Here is a 6,356-nt window from a genome sequence, read left to right on the forward strand (position 1 = left end):
CTATAACTAAGCCATAGTAATCACCACCCAAACTCATAGTTCTAGAGGGAACAAATAATTCTATGTGAAGTAGTTCAAGGGGTTTTGAAGTAGAAACAACATTTTCACTTTGAAAATAATTTTTAACTTGTTTCCCCTTTTGACATGCTTCACACACTTTATTTTTCTCAAACTTGAGTTTTGGAATACCAATTACTAAGTCTTTTCTAAGTAGATGATTGAGATGATGCATGCTTATATTGCAACCCTACGATGCCATAACCAAGAACCATCAATCTTATTTACCAAACAACTAAGTTCATGAAATGGTGCATGTTCAATGTTCAACATATAGATATTACCTATCCTTTTACCAATATGGACAACCTCACCGGACATAGCTTCACTAATAAGACAACAATTCTTGTTTAATTCAATTTTGAAAAAAAAAAGTAATCAATTATATCACCAAGTAATCGATCAAGGCAGAGACTCCTGAAAAATCAATCATTGTCACAAAACTTCTTCAAGCTCTTCTTCAAGCTTCAAGGCTAAGTCTTCATGTTGCTCCCCCTATCTCTAATAGGGCTTTGTTCCGAGGTGTCTTTTTTTGAATAATAGACTCAAGTTTTGTCCATAGTTTGCATGCATTACTATAAGATGACACATGCTTGAACAAGCTTTAGTGAATGTATTTTCGAATCATAGCTACTGCCTTCCGATTTTGGAGCTCCTACTCTTTGTCAATGATCTTTCCCTCCAACTTATCCTTTTGAGTTATTAGCTCATGCAAATCTTTACAATATAAATGGTCTTCCATCATCGACTTCCAATAGGAGTAATTTTCAGTAGTTACCTTAAACATATCTCCATCATGAGTGACAACACCTTCCATCTTGAATCATGCAGGATGATAGGTCCCCCGATCAAACTGGCTCTAATACCACTATTGGGAAATACCAAGAATAAATTTTCCTCTTTGTGTGATTAAGATGGACAATAAGAAAAATAAATTAAAAGAGTAAGAAAAGAAGAACAACACCAAGAAATTATGATTTCAATCTCACCCAATAGGATGGTTTGCAATATTTCTCAAACACTCACCAAGTATGGTAGAAATATATAACTTTCTTTTCTTGAAGAGAATTACAAAAAAAAAAAAAAAAACTCTCTCACTCTATCACTCTTGAGGGATCTCACTTGCTTGCTTGCCACAACTCCTCACAAGCCTCCATTTATGTAGTGGAGGGATATGGCTTCTCCCAAGAGTAATAAATGAATGTAAATTAATTTTCATATTTCTAAAAACCCTTAGAAATGTTATCTCATTTTTTCTAAGATGAATATGATATCATCAAGAGTCAAAAATGAAATTCAAAAACCTTGAAATCTCCACCTTTTATTTTTCATGCATTTGATGTTATCAATATTTGTTGAATGTGGTGTTCCATAATTATGGAGGGATTTCCAACACACACACACATAGTAGTGTCATGTAGGCATGCCATTAGCTTTGTGTATTGATACTAACCATTACATTGGCTCCGGAGGAATCAAGAATCTATCTTACGTCTTCGGAGTTGGCTGTCTCCAGCTACAAGACATTGACCATTCAATACAAAAAAAGTAACATATGATTCTATGTGTAATTAAACTAATCCTTCACCCGATATTCCTCTGTTCACTATGAAGGAATCCCAAATAGTAGTGTCAAGTAGGCATGCCATTAGCTTTGTACTGCACCTCTTTTTGTTGTTGTTACTGTTCTTTCATTTAATCACTTGTGATCCAATTAATGTCCCAAATAAAATCCTCTTACACTATAGTTCTAATGAAGCATCACCATTCTATGGAGTAAACTGTATAGGAGATGTTGGATCAACTTTCTAGTCTCCTGTGTATGACAAGAGTTCATCTACTCTCTTGATCTCAAACATAGAGTCTCTAGCACCAAAAGTTCCATACTCAACAACAAGAATAACTCATTCTCCTTTTTCCTACTCATTCCTTTCCTCCCCTGGCCTTATGTTCATTCGTATTTACTTTCTCTCGTCTTCATATCAGATGATGAACCCCTCCAAGGCTTATTTCTTTGTAAAAGCTAGTCCTTACACTCTAGTAAGTGATTTTAATCCATTTGTTTTTGCAGAAGAACTCAACTTGGTGTATTTCACCAAGGATTTCTTAGTCAACATTAGGGAAGAGACACTAACCATTACATATACTCCATCTCCTTTAATTCCCAATGCATTTGCCTTTGTAAATGGTATTGAGATATTCCTAATGCCCCTTAGTATATACTTTCCCAGTTCCATGGTTCCTTACCTTGGGCACCAGGAACCTTTATTTATTAGTGATGAATATGCCCTAGAGATGCTTTACCAGGTTAGCATTGCTAGTGATGTTGAAAATGCATTTGGAACATGGTTGGATGATTCTAGTTACATATCTGGTTCGCAATCTGGAAGTGTCCTTAGCATAAAGCACCGTACCGTTAGCATGAATTACACCACTTTGACTTCAAAGGATTATAATTATTTAGCACTTGCATAACTATATTGCACTTCCATGACAATGGTAGCAATGGAGATGCTAACATGAAGTACAATTTAACGTGAACTTTCTCTGTTGATTTTGGATTTAATTACCTTCTTCGGCTTCATTTCTGTGAGATCTCTATGGTGATAACACAGGTCAATCAAAGAGTGTTCAAGGTGTACATATACAACCAAACAGCCGAGAAGAGGATGGATGTTGTTGCTTTATCTGGTGCACCGCTTACTCCTTTACACAGGGACTATGTTGTTATGGTTCCTAGGGAAAGTGGGAGAAGGAAAGATTTATGGATCGCACTTCACCCTAACTTCAAGTCAAAAGCCAAATATGCTAATGCCATACTGAATGGAATTGAAATCATAAAGATAAGTGATAGTGATCATAGTCTTGCACCAATATTCCAGTTGAGAAGGGAGCAAAGGAAGAACAAAGTTCCACATGTCATTATTATGGCTGGTACTCTAGGTACCATTTTGGGACTATTCTTTACATTTTTCTTTCTTATTCGCAGAACATGGAAAAAACTGAAGTGGAGAACTTCTCATATACTCCCATCAAATTCCACTACAAGAAGCCACAAAAACATTCAACCAGCAGTGACCTCAGGTCATTGTCATCAATTCACATAAGCAGAGATCAACATAGCCACCAGCAACTTCAGTGAAGCTCTTGTCATTGGGGAGGGAGGCTTTGGAAAGGTGTACAAAGGAATCATGCATCATGATGAGGTTACTCTACGGCAATAAAGCGATCTAATCCTAGTTCTTGCCAAGGATTTAAGGAGTTTCAAAATGAGATCAATGCTTTCTCATTTTGTCACTTGAATTTAGTGTCATTACTCGGATACTGCCAGGAAGGAAATGAACTGATACTTGTCTATGAATACATGGCCCAGGTCCTCTGTCTGATCATTTATATAAGAAACAGAAACAACCACTGCCTTGAATTCAGAGACTAAAGATTTGTATTGGAGCAGCTCGAGGACTACATTACCTCCACACTAGCACAAGCCACCCAATGATTCACTGTGACATCAAGTCAGCCAACATTATTGGATCAGAATTAGGTAGCCAAGGTTGCAGATTTTGGGTTGTGTAGAACAGTTACCTCACTTTACCACTCACATGTTAGCACTGAGGTTGAAGGTACTTTAGGATATTTAGATCCTGAGTACTATAGGAGAAGAAAACTGACTGAAAAATCTAATGTGTATTCAATTGGAATAATTATGTTTAAAGTGTTCTGTAGAAGACCAGTTGTGGATCCTTTGGCAGTGAAAGAGGAAAGCGAGAAAGTTGGGTTGGCCATGTGAGCCATACACTGCTACCAGCTGTGATGCTCTCAGACTTGCCTATTCCCCCCACCATACCCGTGTTGACACGACACAACTCAGGTGTCGACACAGAATATGGGTCAGACCCGAGGGGAAGAAAGAGGATGCACATCAAATAAACAGGAAGTGTCAAGAAGAAAGTCGGACTCGAGAGGAAGAAAGTTGAAATGTTTTTGAAACTTTTTCAGTTACATATCTACTAACTTGACATTTTAAATCTTGGTCTGCAACATATGGGGGAGAGGAAGGCTATGTAATTCTCCATGGTACATCATTCGGGCAAACTTCATTGAAGATGAGGCTTGCCGGAGAAGAGGCTGAAAAGTCACCTTTCAATTTTAGGTTTTTTCTTTTTCTTTAAATTTAGGGTTGATATTTTGTATTTAATTTTTAGTTTTGACTACTCCCCCACCTCATAGTTGTAACCTGTATGGAAAAATAAAAGATAATTTACTACTCATATTTCATAGAGTAGTTCCTAGTCTTTAGAATAGTTTACCTCTTTTTTGAATTTTTTTCCTTATGTTGCTGACATCACCATATTCAATGAAATTTTTTGATGTTGAAAGCATCCAATAATAATACTTTTAAAATATAACAGATAAAAAATCTACTAACAGGCATACCAATTTTAACTAGCGGCGACAATACCTTGATGAATAGTTCCAATTTTTTTTAATGCAAATCCATTATAAAATTAGCGTAAAAAGATGTAAGATTTTTTCTTAAAATTAAACAAATGAAGGATTAACCTAAAGGAATATTATTTTTACTTACTAATATAAAATTAGTTAAATTTGGAAATAATCTTTGCTTATTCATTGTCATACTTCCATCTTTTTGAGGGAATTATACTTCCATTAACATAGTAACATCTAGTAGTTTTTACTTTTGAGTCATAACTAACTTCCATTAAAAAAATCATAAAAATTCAGCCTAGCTATCAATTTTAGATTTCTCAAAATAAAATCCATTAATATTAGTTAGAATAAGGGAAAAGAGGTTAGGAAACTAAGGAGAGATAAGGTGATTAGTGGGGGGGGGGGGGTGGGGTTTGTTAACTCCATGAACTATGTTTGAGACTTCCCCTTTTTTTATTAGAAGCATAAAATTTTTAGATGAAAGAATTAGAAAAGTAACAGGTGAGAGAACATATGGGAAAAAGATCAAATAAATAAGAAGAGATAACGTGATTAGCACGAAATTAGAGGAGAGATTTTTTTTTTTGGCTAAAATTGGTTAACTCCATGAGCCATGTTTAAAACATCTTGATTTCTATTAAAAACACATCATTTTCAAATAAATAACAAAATATAGATAAAATATGGGGTGAAAGAACTTATAGGGAAAATGTCATATACAAAAAGAAGAGATAAAGTGATTAGCATGACATTAGGGGCGAAAATATTAACTTCCATTCTCTAACTAAAAATATATCATTTTCGGATACATAAATAGACACTCTATTTGAAAAATTAGATAATTTGTGGTAATTTATGACATTTATCTCTTTAAATATTAAAGAATATAGTATAGCTTATAATAAACTGAAAATATTTCCATGATTCAAAAACAAAAAAATAATTAATTAATAATGAAGTGGTTCTAATTATGATGCTAATATGGTTCTTTAATTAATGAAAATTTATTCATTATAACAAAAAAAAATCTTGTTTACCATAATTATATTAACATTAGTATTAACCAGAAATCTAGCAACTAATATTATAGAAAAAATTTGTGAATATTATTTTTCATGTTATTAGTACTTTAATGACTAATGTTATAGATGTTATTGGTCATTAAACATGGAATATAGAACATAACAAAGATATTAATTAACTCCAGAAAACATTTGAAAAGAAAAAAAACAACAATCTGAAAATATAAAATGGTAATATAATCAATACAAAAACTTGTATAAGACGGTATGACCGTCAGATCAAGTATTAATTAAATAAATAACCTTTCAAAGTTAGAAAAAAAAGGTTTGAATTTATCCTTTTAGTTATTTATAAAATATTTACCAATAACCCTTAAAAGTTAAAAAGTTAAATAACAACTGATAGACAGTGAGACCTACTATATAATCAATCTAAATATTTATAGTTGGTAAAAATTATAAAAAAAAAGGTTTAAATTTATCCTTTTAGTTATTTATAAAATATTTACCAAAAACCCTTAAAAGTTAAAAAGTTAAACAAAAAATCTTAAAAGTTAAGAATGATCGTCAGACGGTGAGACCTACTATATAATCAATCTAAAATATTCAAATGTAAAAACATATTATTAATAAACAAATTAATAAGCAACAACAAATATTATAAATTTCAAATGGCTGACTCTTATTTGTACTAGTTAAATCAAAATTTGAGTAGCAACTTTAAATTAACGAGTATAAAACTATAATGTATCATGTTAAATAGTTGGCTCTAAACGTCATCGGAAGTGATAAAAAAATCACTCCGACCTCAAGATGCTTTTTAAG

General features: G+C 33.0%; 1 pseudogene; it reads left to right on the plus strand.

Annotated features, from left to right (window-relative positions):
* The first annotated feature begins 1,665 nt into the window (after positions 1-1,665).
* On the plus strand, positions 1,666-4,029 carry LOC114404965 (annotated as a pseudogene).
* Positions 4,030-6,356: the final 2,327 nt, after the last annotated feature.

Source organism: Glycine soja, chromosome 1 (assembly GCF_004193775.1).
Source record: "Glycine soja cultivar W05 chromosome 1, ASM419377v2, whole genome shotgun sequence".
Lineage (NCBI taxonomy): Eukaryota > Viridiplantae > Streptophyta > Magnoliopsida > Fabales > Fabaceae > Glycine > Glycine soja.